At 37.7% G+C, this 17234-nt stretch overlaps 1 protein-coding gene across 5 annotated transcripts in view; it reads right to left on the bottom strand.

Annotated features, from left to right (window-relative positions):
- Positions 1-17234, bottom strand: part of CACNA1D (calcium voltage-gated channel subunit alpha1 D) — a 175625-nt gene that overhangs the window by 152548 nt on the left and 5843 nt on the right. The gene's annotated exons all lie outside the window — the stretch shown is intronic.

Here is a 17234-nt window from a genome sequence, read left to right as displayed (position 1 = left end):
AAATGGTGGATGACTTCCAGAATGTATTTCCTCATTCTCCTGCACCTCCACAGAATCACAGAATGGTTTGGGTTGGAAGGGGCCTTTAAGTTCCAACTTGCCTGCCATAGTTTCACGGTTTCTGGTGAAAATGAGATCGAATCACTAACAGTCCATCCTACTGCAAAGGTTATTGATGGCTGTTTTACAAAATGTTTATCTCAGCAAGCACCACCATCACTGCCAGCACAAATGCAGCAAGTGTCTGGAGTTCCCTTAGACCCCATTTAACAGCTGAGCCAAATCTTCTGATCCCCACCACAGGAGGACACGAGATGGTGCTGAAGGAGAACACCACACTATCAGCCTGCGACCTGTGTGGAACAGGAAAACCATGACCAGCTGCTCCCAACCTGCCCCAGGGGGAGCTCATCTTGGGGGCTTTCCCAGAGATACCCCCAAAGGAGCAACTGGAACATGTAGGCATCCTGCACAGAAACTTCCTTTTAAACTGCATCATGCCAATAGCATTTTGCCAAAGTCCTGCACCCTCACAGTGTGGGCACAGTAAACAGACCCACTGAGCTCCCTGACTCCTGTCCAGCCTCCTAAGAGATGTGCATTTAGAAACAAGTAAATTTACAGAAAAAGCCACAAAGCCCAGCTGATAGACTCTGTGACAGATATACTCACTGAGCCTGCTGACCTCAGACAAGCAATGTAGCTGCTCATGAGATGGCTCCTTACTTAGGAATCTGCAGCAAGTGGAGACAGAGTCTCCTTTGGGAACTGGTAGAAGTTCTTATCAGTGATCCAAAAGCATCTAATGGAAAATGAAATTCCTGTAACATAGTTTCACCTCTACTCTACTGATTACTACATACTTCAGCAGCAGCAGCTAAGAGAGCTCCTTTTCAAGAGAGTAGAATAATCTCCCACTTAAAATTTGAGTTACATCAAACAATTAAGGCAAGGGAAAGAATGCATGGAGGTGTTCACCAACTGCCAAGAAAAAAATCCCACAGTTTTAGCTCGTAGAGTTTGGAAGCTTTTGAAAGTAACAATTTTACAGAGGCATGCTCTCAGATGTATCCCTTGCTTGTTATCCAGCTTCCCTGCTTTATTGCAGCTACCTTTCTCAATCAGGTACCTGAAAGGTTCTGCATAACAGAGAAATCTCAGAAGAAATAAATATGCATTCCACCCCTTCTGAGCATCTAGGAGAACTGAAGGCTAACATAACTGCTGGACAAGCCAGGAGAAGAGTTTGAGTGGAATCATTTGTGTTCACTCAGAGGACAATGCTTCTTTTCCTATCTTGGCTGGATATTTATTAAAACCAAGGCAACAGTGCAGACAGATAACATTTGGCCCAAAGGCCAAAAGAAGGCCCTGATAATGAAGGCTGGTCCCCAGAAGAATTTCCATTCATCCTTACTGAAGTGCTCCTACCAGAAAGTGTAGCATTGTAATAATGAAAAACATACCCGAACATGATCCCAAACCTCTTCTGATGAATAATTACAAAGATTGCATCAACGTGCACCTCATAAAGAGACTTTACTCAATCCCACTGGAAAAGGAATGTGATGCTATTGTTGTCATCATCATCTCTTACAGGACTGGGGAAAAACAGCTTCATGAACCAAGGTTGAAATCCTGTCCCTTTCCTACCTTCAAGACTTGTACAAAGAATTTTCTTTTTAGGAAATGAAGAGCAAGGAGAGCTTTTCAAACAAAACAAGCAAACATTTTGCCACTATGTAATTTCAATTGATGTTGTCTGCTGTTTAAGTACAATGTCTTATTTTTGCCTAGATACTTCCATGCCTACTTGATTACTAATTCACCATTCATCAAGTAATGAAGTCAGTGTAACAGTTGATTATCTTGCTGCTGCCTATGGTTGACCAATTTCAGTCCAACCGCGTTTTCCTCCTACTTCAGCTGGAACCAGCAGGTTCTTTCACCATCTTTCAACACTAAGAATGTCATTGATTTTTTCGTATATACCTGTTCACTCAGTAATCTGGTAACAGAAATTTGTTTTCAAGAAAAGTATAGATCAGTCAATTAAGATACAAAATTAGACTAAAATCTTGGGACAAGAAAACAAAGCAAGAGATATTTGTTGCATCCACCACATATTTTGATTTGAGAAAAGTGGATATTCTATATTTTACTTCATCACTACTGGCTGCATTCTTCACAAAAAACACCAGAGAATGTGAATAAGTTTATGGTGGTGATACAGAATATGTTTCTATTTACCAACACAAACCAGAAAGATATTTATAACACTGTGATACACTTTAATGAGAAATACTGCATGCAACAGTATACTTAGCAACAGTGTTCTGAGCCAGCATTATGTGTAGGCAACATGTAATACGTTGGTATTGCCAATAATGTACAGAAATCATATTTAAATATCTGGAGATAAGCTGATTTACATAAAGTCATTACTAGAATCTGTCCAAGACCTGCTGGCTTTAACTTCTACCAAAGAAATTACTCAGAAGTGCTACAATGAAATGTTTGAATCAAAATGACAAACTCATGGTAGTGTAACATCTGAAAGGTACAGCTGACACAGCTTTAAATGATGCCGTAAGTTCCACATGCACATTCTGTTTACTTGTGGTACAAAAGCAGATATATTATTATCACAGCTGCTACACTTTCTCAAAATGCACCTTTCTTACCAACCCTTCCATTATACAAGAACTACCACTACAATTCAGAATCTCAGCAGCACAGAACATGACATGTTGGGGAGCTAGTTGTAATATCCAAAAAGTAACTTAAATTAGAGGCCTAGCTGAGGAGGGAAAATGAGATTCATTTAGGCATCAAATATGTTGTTGGCTTCTGTTTAACATCTGATAAAGAAAACTTTGACTACTTTGAACTTCAAAGTTTATTTGCCAAAATAAGCATTACAATACACAGAAAAACACTATTGAATACAGTTTTTAAAAGTCATCTGCTAAGAGAAAATATTCCATCAAAAATAGTATCTGTTCCTGAATAAATAGTATCTATCCAGTACACACTAAAGGAGACCAGAAATGCTTCACAGGTAGGAAAAAAGACCAACAACATTCTGGTAACCCAGATCACTACTTAGTAAATACTGGGTCAGTCTCAATCTGATGTAATACTCCAGCGTGACACAGTGTACATGACAGCACCTCAGATCATCTTGCCAAGGAATCAAAAAGTCATCATGTCATGATGTGTTCTGATTCAAAACATTATTCTGAACAACACCTTCGCAGCAATCACTGCATTCTTAAGTTTTACTTCCTGACAGAAAAAAATATCTACTCCAGTGATAAAATAGGATAAAATAGCTTGTTAAAGGAGAAATGGAAAGAGTAACAAAGAAAATGCAGGTGAGTTGGAGACTGCTCCACATCAGAAGGTTTTTTATAGGCAAGATGTTAGGATATTTGTCTCTGCTGAAGCTTCTTTAGAATCAAAATGATAACAATTAAGCACAATGACCAGATTATGTTCTCTCAAAACATTTAAATAAAGTATGATGCGCATTATTAAGTGTGATGTGAACTGTCTCATCTAAAACCACTGAACACAAAGGCCCTACCTCTGGCTCAAACTCCTTGAGCTGAGGATTACTGGATCCAGTACTGGGCATTTATTTTGCTTCCTAGACATCCTCTGTCAGCCAGGATTGAGGGGTTAATCTTACAGGATCAGTACACTGCCAGAATTTGCTATTCCTGCACTAAAGAAAATCTTGATACAACAAGAGTTGCTTCGAGCATGCCCAAGTTAATTTTGGGGCACAGATAATTCTTGACATTTAGCTTCCAAATAATTACAGTGCTTAAGTTATTGATAAAAATAACCTTCTAGATATTTTCAGAGGTGTGAATGCTTTTCAAATTTACATAAAACCCATATATGCCAACAAGAAATCTACAGCTCAGAATGAACACGTTGCTCTATTTTAGGCATATATACACACAGAGAGCATTGTAAAATAGAAAAAAAACCCTGAGTGCTTGTCCCCTTTGAAGGTCTGTGTTTGCCCAAGCTGAAAAGGTCTCCAATCACTATGCACAACTAGGACAGCAGAATACAGGACAGATTTAGCCCTCCAAACAAAGAATTTCTAAGCACATCTTTGATTTTTATTTTTTCCTGCAATTTATCCAACAACAAAGGTCACTGCAAAGCACCAGAGCACACATTTTACTGCTTGTTACAGCTTATACAAAACCACAGCTAGCAACTCCAAGCTAAAATATGTGCTATTTTTCTTAACTCATGCAGAACATGCTTGTGTAGATATAGCACCAAATTATCAAGTAATCATCGCCTGTGTCAGTGGAAAATAGAGCAGCATCCAACTATTACTGAAGTTGTGGGAAACCATTCACCAATTTTAACGTCTTTCAAAGTGTTATTATTTTCATCATCAAAATATCACCACTTATAAAAATCTTCTGGTATGGGAAGAAAAACTGTACTGGGAAAAGGTTTAGAATAAAATGTGCCAGAATCCAACTATTTTGGTAGAGTGAATATACACGCAACACATGGCTAGCCTACAAATGAGGGAATCAATTCTCTTAAATGTTTAGCAACCTAACAGCTACTGACAGAGTAAATCCCATGATGAAGTCATGACATTTAGAAAAAAATTAATCCAGTCTGATATTTGCCTCTGATTTTTTGACAAATTTGCTGTAACATGTACTTATTTCTAGGCTTTCAAAGATGAGTGAATTCTTGTATCAATCAGTTTCTGGGAACCACAGCCTTTTGTCTTCAGCCTTAAGAATGAGTTCACTAGATGCAAGAAAAAATATCCATAATGGAGTTCACACTACATAGGGCAACATATTAAATTAGATGAGCTGCTTCTTAGTTGAAAGCAGGTACACTAGTTAAATTACAAAGCAAAGTACTTAGAAAGGTAGGTTCTATGTATGATATCTACACTCTAGGCTTGGCTTTAAAAAATCCACAATCCCTTGAGACTCTACATCCTACTCAGAGTTACAAGAATTCTAACATTTCATTAATTACAATCTGAAAGCTGAAAACTTCTCTGCTCCATGGGAGTCAAGTATTTTCATGTGATCATAAGACCACAGCAGTTTATCACTCATTAACTAAGTCATTATATTTTTAGTGTTCTTGGTTATCACCTCTTATTTGCAAGTAAAATGCATTCACTTAAAATATGAGCAGCCATGAAAAAGTGGCATTAGGATGATTCACCCTGCAATGGGGTTGTCTCAGAGCACCACCTAGTCATTTCCAATCAAGTCAATACATGAAGATAAATAAATATAAATTGGTCTTTGCGTAAGGACACACTATTTTAGGATAAAAAATTCTGTTTTGTCTTCTAGATAGAATGATAATGATAAGCCCTTTTAACTTCCCTTTCTAAGTCAAGATAAAGGCCTCTAATTACCCCTTTTTAATTTTCAGACAAAATAAATATTCCACTACGAACTTCAAATTTGTAGAGTAACATTCAAATCCAAGGATTCAACTTCATGGATTTTTCTTTCATTCCAGTAGGACTTTAACATGCACTAATAATGACTGAAGTCACAGCAAGTAAAAACAAGGCAGCACTTGCAGTTTTGCAACTCTTTTCTAAAACACACGGTCGGAGTTTGATAGGGAACATCCTGAACTGTCTCTGCGAACAGTAAACCATGGACTTGAAACTCACAGACTTTATTACTCATGGTTACTCCTCCAAAGTTTTGGAGGAGAAAGGACAGGATGTGCTGTTACACCCTAAGGTTTCCCTCTCTCCACGCACTGCAAGGGGGTTCCAAATCGCACAGGAGGAGCCGATGTTCCACGGCCCCTGCTCAGCTCTGACCCTGTGCTGGGATGTCTGGCTCTCTGAACGATGCCTGTCAGCTGAGGAAATGCCTCCTTCAGACAAATGAGCCCACATAGCTGCTCTTGCCCAAGAAATCAAAGGATCTCTGTTATTAGTGACCTCTCTGATAGTTTAGTGAGCAGCAGGCACCAGCACTCTACCCTGTAATTACAAGGACTGTAAGTATGCACACAATGACATGAAGGGGACACCCAAGTCCTTGAAGTTCATTGATAGCTGATGAGGTTACCTTTCAGTTCATATCACTCAAGATCTAGTTCTCAGAAGAACAGATAAGCTTCCCAATATTAATCAACGTTAAAAAGTACATTATTATGTGAAAACATCAACTAGGGGCCTCCACTACCAGCTTTCTTGCTGTTAAAAATGAGAAAAAGTGGAAGAAGGAAATGAATAAACAACTCAGTGGAAAACAGCCTGAGTACCTGGACCTCTGGCACTTTAATTTGTCCTTCACACTTGCCAGGGACTTATTCTGAGATTACTGGCTAATAATAGGACAGGCCATATATCTCAAACACAAACTCTTCAAAATTTCATATGGGAAACAAGAGTCTGATACAAAATACTTTTGTGTTTTGTGGGATAAGATGGACACATTCATTTGCATTTTAATACTTTAAAGATTATATAAGATTTCTGTGGGTTTACACTTTTTCTTCCACATTCTGGCAAAACGTTGTTTACACAGCTGGTTGAAAAATTTCATAATCTCTTCTAGAGAATAAATCCTCTTCACATGACAAATATTCATATCACCAAAAAAAAAAAAATCTGAACTCCAAAGATCCCACATCCAAAGAATGAATTACCTACATGTAAACTTTTCTCTTTACTAGAAGTGAAATTTTTGACTAAAAACATTAGAAGTTTTGTATTTCTGTAAAAGCAAATTCAGTGCCATTTCAGTATTTCATGGTTGTGAAATAAAATAGTGTAGTATTTCAAGGTTTTAGTAGTATTTTACAAAGTCTTATATCAAAGAATATAACATTAATATTTATTTTCCATCTCTGGAGGTGTTTAAGGACAGGTTGGATGGTGCTCTAAGCAACCTGATCTGCTGCAAGGGGCATTAGGATTACACCATGTTTAAGGTCCCTTCCAACCTAAGCCAAGATTGTGACTCCATCTTTTTATTGGTAAGTCATGAATGCAGAATTCAAACCAACATTTCTGAAGACAGAATCTTGCAATTCGAAAACACCTTCAGTGATACCATTCCCACCAGTTGGACAGCTCCCATTATTTGTGAACACTCCAAACATCACCCTTTCCTTTGCCACGTGCAATTTCTGCTGCATGGGGTGTGGCCTGCCTTGGTTTCATTGACAGATCACCTGTTCATGGAACTACTGAGCTTCCCAACTAAATATTGAGGGTGCTTTTGCCACCAATATAACAAATACAGGCTTAACATTAGCATTTCCAGATACACACAAAACACCGTATGGAAGCTAACTGTATCTTCTGAGACATCTAACATTAACTCCCCCAAATTTCCTGTCCTACTGCTGTTTACCTAAATGTCACTGCTTTTGCTGTATCACTATGGGAACAGTGGCTGTTCCTTCTGTTCCCATATTGCCACTACCAATCACTTTTCCTTCGCCAAATTTTGCTGCCAAAACACTCTACATACTCAAATTTAAAATATAGCCTCTAAAAACAAAATTTTCCAGAAAGCATTCACCAGAACATCAGCCAAACCATTTCCAGATAAAGACAAAGTATCTGTTTTAAGAGAACTCCCTAGATATCATTCCTCTGTCTGTACAAACCCTATTTACCATATCTGGATCCCTCACAGCCTCAAACTTACTTTTCCTTTTGACAACCTTTTAAAGCAGAAAGCTATTTTATAGGCAGGAAACTAAAATTCTAAAAAGATAAATATCCTGTCCAAGAATACCAAGAAGTTCAGGGCAAACAAACATTCAATGCTCATCGCTGAAGTTCTCGGCTCAGGTCTTACCTATGTTCTCTTTCCCTTTCCCTTACGGCACCAAACTATTTGACTTTCTTAGCCCACATAGTTCAGTGCTCCTTTTAAAGGAAACAACCAGTTCTGCAAGCATGAAAATTAACAAAGCCTGATCCCTTCAGCCTGCCATTGTATGAGTTTTGGGATGACAAGTGGCCTGCATGTGAGGGGAAGAGGGAACACAAAGTTCCTCTCCCCGTTGTCAAAAATCATATAAAAATAACTTGGAAATGTTTGTTTCTGCTTTATTTGGTTGAAATCAGATGCTCTCAGAAGCTGAAGCTAAATCAGCAGCCCATGCATTTTTCATCCACACTGATACACACTCTCAGCCACACAGTGCTTAGGAAAAACAGAGATGTGGGAAGCAGTCAACAGTCTTTACTACAGGAGACAAAGTCCTTTGCACAAGTTACAAGTCTAACCCATGCTGACAGGCCAGGTCTGTGCATGCTCAGTCTACCTGGGCTCAATCTGCATTAGCTGTGGCTGTTAAGATTACAAAGCCTCCAGCAAGCTTCCGAGTTCAGGGTAAGGTCTGCTTATGGCATTAGGAATGCAGATGCAGTGCCCAGCTTAAGGTGGGCTTGCACCACCACCCCCGTGACCACCAAACACACAACTGCAGTACTGGCCAGCAAAACAACATGGCCTTGGTGAAAACTTTGACTTCTACTCAAATGAAATTGTTCAATTATACTTCAGCAAAAATGTAAAACATTTTAAGTACTGTTCAAATTGGTACTAGAATAGAGAAAAGCCTTGTGGTCCACACTGTGCCTTGAGAATTAGAGCAGCTGAGGGACCTCAACAGAACCAACAGAGCCAGTCACAGACTTTGTACCTGGACCTATTCATCTCTAGCTTTCAAAGTAAGGAAGCATCATTTAGTACCCTGAGACTAGTAGGTACAGTCCAGTTAAACACTGGTCCTTTTTATGACTTACTGATTTACTTTTTTAGAAGTCAGTCATGCCAAGAGATTTTGAGAACTTATTTTAATAAACATACAAGAAGTACATAATTTTGTAGGTTGCTTCCTTTTTTCCTTTGCTATAGCAAAAAATCCGTTACGAGATAAATTGCTTGAACTCAGAACTACTAAATATTCTTGTGATGAAGATAAGCATATAATCACTTAAATATCATTTCATGATGAATAACGTTTATGCCACACATCACTGGTGTGTGTGTTTTAAAGGATTCTGGATGAATACATGAAAAAAATAAGTAGTGGCATCATAATAAATCCAACAGAGTGAAAACTGCACTAACAAAATGTCTGATAAACATAATACAGCTTTGGGGTATTTGCTACTCAGTTCCTTGGAAGGACTGCATTTGTCTGATTAGCTGAGCTCAGAAGATGCTGTCTTGCTGGAGGCTGCTGCACTCCGCAGCCACCGTCAGCAACCCAGAAAAGTATAATTATCAAACCAATGAACCTGATTAACAAACACTTCTCATGCTCATATTCTTACATTGTAAAGAGATTTCCTTTGTGCTGAACAAATGTAAGCAGCTCTGTGGGCTCCTTTGTGCCACTGGATCTCCCACAACATTTTGCTGAAATGCTGCCTGGTAGTTCAGCACAACATACATAAGCTGTCAGGGGTGATTAAATCCAACACCTCACCTGGTTTGTATCACATGAGAAAAGGACAACTAAAACAACTGGGCAAATGAATCTTTGGGCTGAACTATTTCCCTCAAACTAATACATGATGTATCCTAATTACTGGAAAATTTGCAGCAAAAATAAATTTGAAGACTGAATTCTGAGCTTCTGCAGGTTCTTTGTCTATTATGATCCCTTCACCTTTACCAGCCAACACAGGCCATGGCTTATATTACATGATTTACCACACTAACAAATAGCAAGATTCAAATCCTTAATAACAGTATAACCCAAAGGTAGAATTCTACAAGACTGCAAATTGGTAAAAGCTCTCTACCTCCTTGAATAATGATCAGTGTGAAAAAAAAAAAAAAACATAATAGCAACAGACTTAGACACTGCCCAAACCTCTAGCCATGCATCTAAACCAAAAATCTACTTTTAATATTAAAGAAGAGAGAAAAAAATCTTGATTCATAACAAAACAAATCCATGCAGACCAATCTGCCTATCATTTCAAAGTCTAATCAATCCCTAAAAACATGGAAAATGAAATTATGTACCATGGTCAGCTGTGCTGATTTCATTGAAAATCACTGAAAATCACATACATTTCAAATTTTTATATAAAGTTTGTTTCAAATGCTGAAGTCGTGCACCTGCATTTCTGAGAAATACCACACTGTTCAATCAAGGCATTAAAAAAAAAAAAAAAAAAAAGCAACTCTAGAAACCCTTTTCTTCATAAAAACACCCATGAAAAAAATCACAAACAATTGCAAGCGGCTAATTGGTTTTACCAAGTGAATTTTATATAATCAGAAACAACACTCAGTCTCAATCTCTTCTCAAACTCTTCTGAAAGTGGGGGGAAATACAGTGACATTCAATTTGACATTCATTAAATGAAAATGTTGTCACAACTGATTACATAGTGACCAAAAAAAAATCACTTCCATCCTAAATAATATTCTCCCACTATCGCTATATATTCATTTAACCTTTCTTCATGGCCCTATTCTTCCAGATGGCCCTGCAAAAGAAAGGTTTTGGTGCATGACAGAAAGATAAACAAGCCTGAGTTCTTGCAAAATGAATGGTAAACCAAATCACACATTCATTTAACAATGACCGAAAACAGTTTGCCATCAAAGCTCACCAGATTAGAAACTGCATTTCAGTTGATTTAACAGCCATATCAATCTTTTGAAGTACTCAGGGACCAGCTTTCTGAAAGAAAGAACTAATCCAGTTCTGCTCAAATTAAGAAAGTCAGACTTGACCAGCACTTTCAAAAACCATGGATCCCAACTCTGTGGCATTTCAAGACGCAGCGCTCACACACAAACCATGGTAAAAACAAACACAGTTCTCAAACCTAATATACATCTGATGTGAACGTCTTTTAAAAGGAAAGTAAGCACCCATACTCTGCATAACCTAGAGTTTTAAAGCAGAGGAAAAAAAAACAAGTAATATTTCTGGCAATCTGGGTTTGGTGTGGCATTGATACATGGCAACATGTAATAGTGTTCTCAATTCTGTGGTGTTCATTTTTGAGTAAAACCTTCAAAAACAACTTTCAGTGTTTCCTTTAGTGCAGCAGCTATTGACAAGGAATAAAACCATAATTAGAATTTTGTTAGATTTAAATACTCAGTACTGGAGTAAACAAGTAATTCACACGCTTTACATAAAGTCAGTAAACTAGTTTTATCACCAGGGGTTTTCATGGGTTTTTTCTGAGTTTTTCAAGATCTACTTTTACTCTATTCCAACAATTTGCATATAAAGTACAAACTTACTCTACTCACCTTAAATGCTGAATTTATATTTCAACTACAGTAATTTTAATACAAAATCTAACTACTTTCCCCACTGACCAATCAACTGAAACAGTAACTAATATGATTGTTCTATGTTTTTAAATGAACAGGTTTATTTTTATTACAACCAGTCTATACTTAAATATTTCACAGGCATATCTTCATCAGGGAGTAAGTGAAAAAAAGAGTGGGGAATCACTGATCTCCACAGCATAAAGAAACCCAAAAAAAACCGTGTCTTCTCTACCAGTGCAGCACTATTCTGTTTGAGAGACTGACTTTAGGCTATAATAGAAAAAGAACTCTTTCTGGTGTATGCTCTCTCCCCAGGCAATTTGCCAGTAGTGCACTACCAGCAAATCTCTTTAAGGAGAGACAAGCCCTTAGTAGGAATTCCCCACAGGAACAGGCCTGCAACTTTGAACATGGAAAAAACATTTCCTTTCAAATGACAGTGATTAAGTACATCTTTTTGTAAGGCCTTCAGGTCTGGACAACTGAGAAGCTCTCTCTCTCTCTCTTTTTTTTTTTTTTTTTTTTAATGCAAAAGTTTTATAGTGTCACTAACTGAAATCTGTAACACCAAAGTTCAGATCTTCACACATCCTTATATTCCAAACAGACATTTTTAGGATCCAGCTACTTCAGCACAGATTAAGTTGCACTGGCACACACAAACTAAAGAGGAATAAGGACTTGACTGTGTTACTCCCAAACCTCTACAAACCCAACCTTTCTACCAGCTGGAAATTGCCAGTCATCCTGGTCATATCCTTCCTTTGGGAATGTCCCTCTTCCTAAACCAGAGAGTGAAATAAAATTCCTGTTTCATTCACAGCTAGAGATGGACCTGACACATGCAATTCAACTCACCAGAAAAATTCAAGAGTTATATTGTATTACTGGGGTAGTGCAGCACAGAGGGTATAGGCCCAGGAACTTACTGACGGAAGAAGTGGGACTCAAACACTAACCCAGAATTTTTATCTGTTTTGCAGAGGTGTGCAAAGGAAAAAAATAAGTTTTCTAAATTCAAAATCTGCATTGAAAAAATCAAAGTAATCCATAATAATTAGCTAATGCATATTACTGAAGCTTTGGGCTGACAGCAATATTAAACAAAAAATTGAAATAGGAAGATAGGGATGAGTACTAAATTACAATATTTTTAATAATCCCTTTGCAGAAATGTCATCTATTAAGAAATTCTTGCAAATGTGCAAAGGTTACTCACTGACGCATTCTATCTCACCTAATAACTATCAAACAACTTTATTATTAATTTTCAGAAAGACAAGGCATGTTGTTCTTGTAGTTAAATAGTTCTTTCACGGGTTTTTGAAAAAGAAAATATACGTCAGGGTATCAATGTACATGGAAATTAGCAAAAAATTATCAAAACTATCCCTCAGAGCATTTGCATGTAGACAAAAAAACTGACACATGCCTCCTCATTTTAATGTGTGGGGATTTTTTTTCAAAATTTAGCTAATGACTTTCTCCCAGGCCTCTTCTATTCATACACAGACATGTAAATACATTTCACTGGCTTGAAGCAATGCACATTGTAAAATTCGTATGGTATATCAGTTAAAATTAGATCCTATATTTTGAATCTTCTTCAATTAAACTTAATGATATTTTCCCTTACAACAAATTAATCTGGTATCTTTAGTATGGGTAGCTTGGCTAAGTATACACAACTCATTCTAAGGTCTCCACCATGTTTTCCCAACCAAAGTGAAGTATTTTCAGTGGAGTCCAAATTATCTTGCATCTTTCCTGAAAAGTTTACTTGGGTGACTTTTATGCCAGCTAGCAGAGACATTAGGAGAGCACATTAGCTAAGAATCCAAAGATAGAAAAATATCAGAAACACAGTATCAAAAAGTTATTTAGATTGGAATATTTTCTAAGTGAGTGGAAAGAGAGCCAGGCCTTAAAGACCCTTGAGCTGAAAAAGTAAACATGGCAAAGACAGTAGATAAACACAGAGCTCCTTCAAAGATACAACATTGAACACTTAGCAATTCAACAAAAATCTTTAGAATTATTTACTAAATAAGATTAAAATTTATAGAATTCTACAACAATATTTTCAGATGATCTCTGTATAGAGGACAGCTGGATGCAAGGTAAAAGCCAACAACCTTTTCAATGGATGGATTAATTAGTCATGTGGCCTCAGAAGTGAATGAGTCATGGAGTTGCTAATGAGATAAGGACAGGAAGCCTGACACCTCTAAGTCAAGAGTTCAGCCGGTTCCTCTCAGAGCACTCTCCTGCTGTGCCCTACATTGAAGGCACAACACTGGCTTTCCTCCTGCTGGAGGGACTCAAAGAGCCACGTAAAGCTACTTACAGAGGAAATCTTTGCCTGAAAGTAGGACACAAACATCACCTGGCTGTAGCAGTGTCCCCCACTACAGCTCTCCTGGGATAAGGAGGAGACATCCAGGACCATCAGCACAGGCTGGAGAGACAGCCCTGAGCACAGAGCCTCACTCACAGGGTTCCACAGACAGGGCACTCAGAAAAGGCTGGAGAATGCTGTTATCAGGGGCACAGAGGTTGTACTGGACATTAGGGGCCCTTTGTGCACTAGAGGAAAACTACCTACTCATGGGACCTTGCCAATTTGCTGTAATTTATACAGCAATACCCTGACTCTGCTGTCAATCTTAAGTAGAACAGTGTCGCCACACAAACCTTGGAGGTCTAATCACAAGAGATGCAGTGCAACCAAAGGTTGAAACTCAGACTTCAGGGGTGTCAAAACTCAGACTTCAGGGGTGAATTTTTAGCAATTCTGGATGAATTGTATGCCTACTTATTGTTCATATTTACATATTAAAAAAAAAAAAGAAAAAGAAAAAAGAATAACCAAAAATGTCTTGACCACAGCCAAAATCCAGACGTGTATGGCACTGGTCTGCCTGCACATGGTAAAGAAAGAAGCCCAGTGCAAGTGAGGGCAATAGGAAAGGCAGCAGGAGGCAAAGCACAGAACAGAACATGACACCAGGAAGATAAATTGAGGTGGGAGAAGGAGATAGAGAAAAGCATGCTGCACAAGAGGACAAACAGAAGAGAAAACACAGAGGGAAGCCAGAGGGTACAGGCAAAAGATAACAAGAAATAAATGAGTGGGAAGTAAAAGACAAAAGACATGAAGGGAAATAACATACCACAGATGAGGAAAAGAAAGGAAAAGACAGAAATAAGATATATATACAGGAAGCCCTTTCTGCTAGAAACTGCTTCTTATCTAGCTCAGACAAGAAAAACTTCCAAAAAGAGGAGCTCAATCAAGCATGGAAAGTTCAGACCATCTGAGACTTCTAAAGACAGATGAAAGAAACTACCTTAAAATACAAAGCAAGATTTCATCCTGAAGTATATTGCCCCTGCTGTGCTGTAATAGAAAACTTCTCAGTTCAGTAGTAGTTTCCCCATCTACCTGGAGAAGAACAGGGCCCACTTGTGTCAGTACATGCAGTGACTGAGGATTAATTATTAATGAGGCAAAATTCAGGCTTAAGTTCAACACTCTGTACTGCAGTCTATGCACATGCACATCCTTGCACTGAGGCTGCCACTGCAAACTTTCCAAGTCATAATGGATGAACACTTGGACTGCTCAAATTCTCACACATGTACCTTCTCATGAGCCCAACCAAAAATGGAAAAGTTTACATTACTAGTTCCCATTTACCAGTGTTCCACTGGTTTTTGATCTCATAGCATTGCTTCCTCATTCTAAGGCTGATTACAAATTATGTCTATTTTGTATTCACAGAAAAACCCCACATGTATAAATACTTCATTTTTCTGTTTACAAATTCAAAAAAAAAAAAGAGCCAGTTCAGCTAGCTGATGGAAAGCAATTAATTTATTCAATTCAGTGTAGCAACACTGAGAGAACCAAGCTAGATATAATATCCATATGCAAACTAAAATTTATGAAGCTGAACTTGAATTAAAGCCAGAGTGGGGCAGTCTCCTAGCAAGACCAGAGTGCAGGGCTCAGGTCAGGCATCCACGCCATGCATGTCTGCATGCAGGGAGCCAAAACCCTGCCAAACCCATAAAGTCCAACAATGATTAAGATTTGGTCTGTTCACAAACCAGACAAAAGATCTGAATATTATTAACAGAATAATCCCTACTCCCACTGTAAGACAGTCCTCTCGCCAACACAAGCAGCTCAAGCAGCAGGAGACAGCATCCAGCAGGTTCCCAAGTAAGCCTGAAGATTTCTTACTCAGAAAAGTACTGTAGTCCCTCACAGTGCACTTGAATCCACATTAACCAAGGGAGATTGTCAGAGGAGAGACATGAACCCAGACCACTGATAAACCTATTTCACGATGGAGAACCTCAGTCACAGGAAAAGCCAATGCTGCTCATTCCAGAACTATTTCTTTTATTAGACTGAACACACAGGATGTGTCCGTGTGCTCCCTTATGGAGTTTAAATCTGTCCCAACAGCTCAAAGTACATTGCTAGTATATTTTCTGTTCTTTGAGCAAACTTAGTGGAATGAATCAACTTCAGGATAAACAGGATGCAAATTTAAATGAGAATTTGAGATCATTTAAATGGCCAAGTAAACTTTATATATATATAATTGGAGGAAACAAGAATCCTTCTACTTAAAATAGATAAGGATTAAGAATATCTTACTAAAAGGGGGAAAAAAAAAAAAAGAAGACTCAAATTATTATTCCTTAGACTACCCTGGCCACATTAGATAAAAAAAAAAAACATCACCAGGAATGAAAATGTCCATTGTCTTTCTAAATACTAGCATATTGTAGAACTGAAATTGGGTCAGAAACACCAGACAACAACCTAACAAAACTAATGCTAGAAACATTTTTCAAAATGATTAGCCTCTGACACAAGTAACTACTTTAACCTTTTCAAGTAATGCTTTCTGAAATTAGTTATTAGCAGATCTCGGGGTGGATTGACAGTTATGGAGATTTGTGCCCTGAATTTCTCAAGGGAAAAAAGAAAGTCTGTTGGTTGGCTGGATACACAGCTGCATAACTCTTTCTTTACAATGACCTGAATTATTCTGCCTTTCATCAGCAATTTTTATTGTCCATATTTACTTAATTGCAATTAAAACATAAAATGGGTCATTTGCACAAAATAATTACTTTTAGAAAAATAAACATATACACACCACAAATTATGCAAACATGTTCATAAAATAGAAGACCTCATATCAACCCTAATTTTCCAGGTAAATGAATTCAAAATTACCTACTCTTGGTATCCAATTCTTTATTTCATTAACTTCCTTTCCCATCCAAAGAGTCACATGCAGATTGTGAGTGCACAAGACCACTCAACTCTGCTATTTCAAGATGGACTTTAGTATAAACAAAAAAATCATTGCAATGTAATTCAATATTGCCCTTGAGTGATTGCCTTCTTAAGTTTCAGAGAACTTAAAAAAAAATGTTTACATTTTATCTCTTCAATCACAACCATAGTATACTATTTTCAACCAAAGAAACACATCTCTACACACCACTTACTGCAATACCATCCCTTTTTTGAAAGATCATTTATACCAGCACAGACCGCTTTGAAAATTCACACTGATGTTCCTATTGCTTTAAAATGTATTAATGCAAAATACCCAGTAAAATAAACAGCCAAATAACACCATTATAAACTGCAAACAGAGTAGACAAGCACACTAGGAAAGGCAGTAAACTTTCAAGTCTGAAACAAGTGTCAGAAACAGTAACAGCTAGTAAATATGTGTAATCAATATAAGCAATAGAAACACAAAGTTTTTCATGTCACACAAATATATTGATACACACAGCATAATATTATTGCAAAGTTTTATCCAAAGAATTTTACTGATAAAAAAACTCATTTTGAGCATATGACAAAGTAAC

The sequence above is a fragment of the Prinia subflava genome, chromosome 14, assembly GCF_021018805.1.
Source record: "Prinia subflava isolate CZ2003 ecotype Zambia chromosome 14, Cam_Psub_1.2, whole genome shotgun sequence".
Lineage (NCBI taxonomy): Eukaryota > Metazoa > Chordata > Aves > Passeriformes > Cisticolidae > Prinia > Prinia subflava.
The sequence above is the reverse complement of the archived record's forward strand: the minus strand, read 5'-3'. Positions and strand labels throughout refer to the sequence as shown.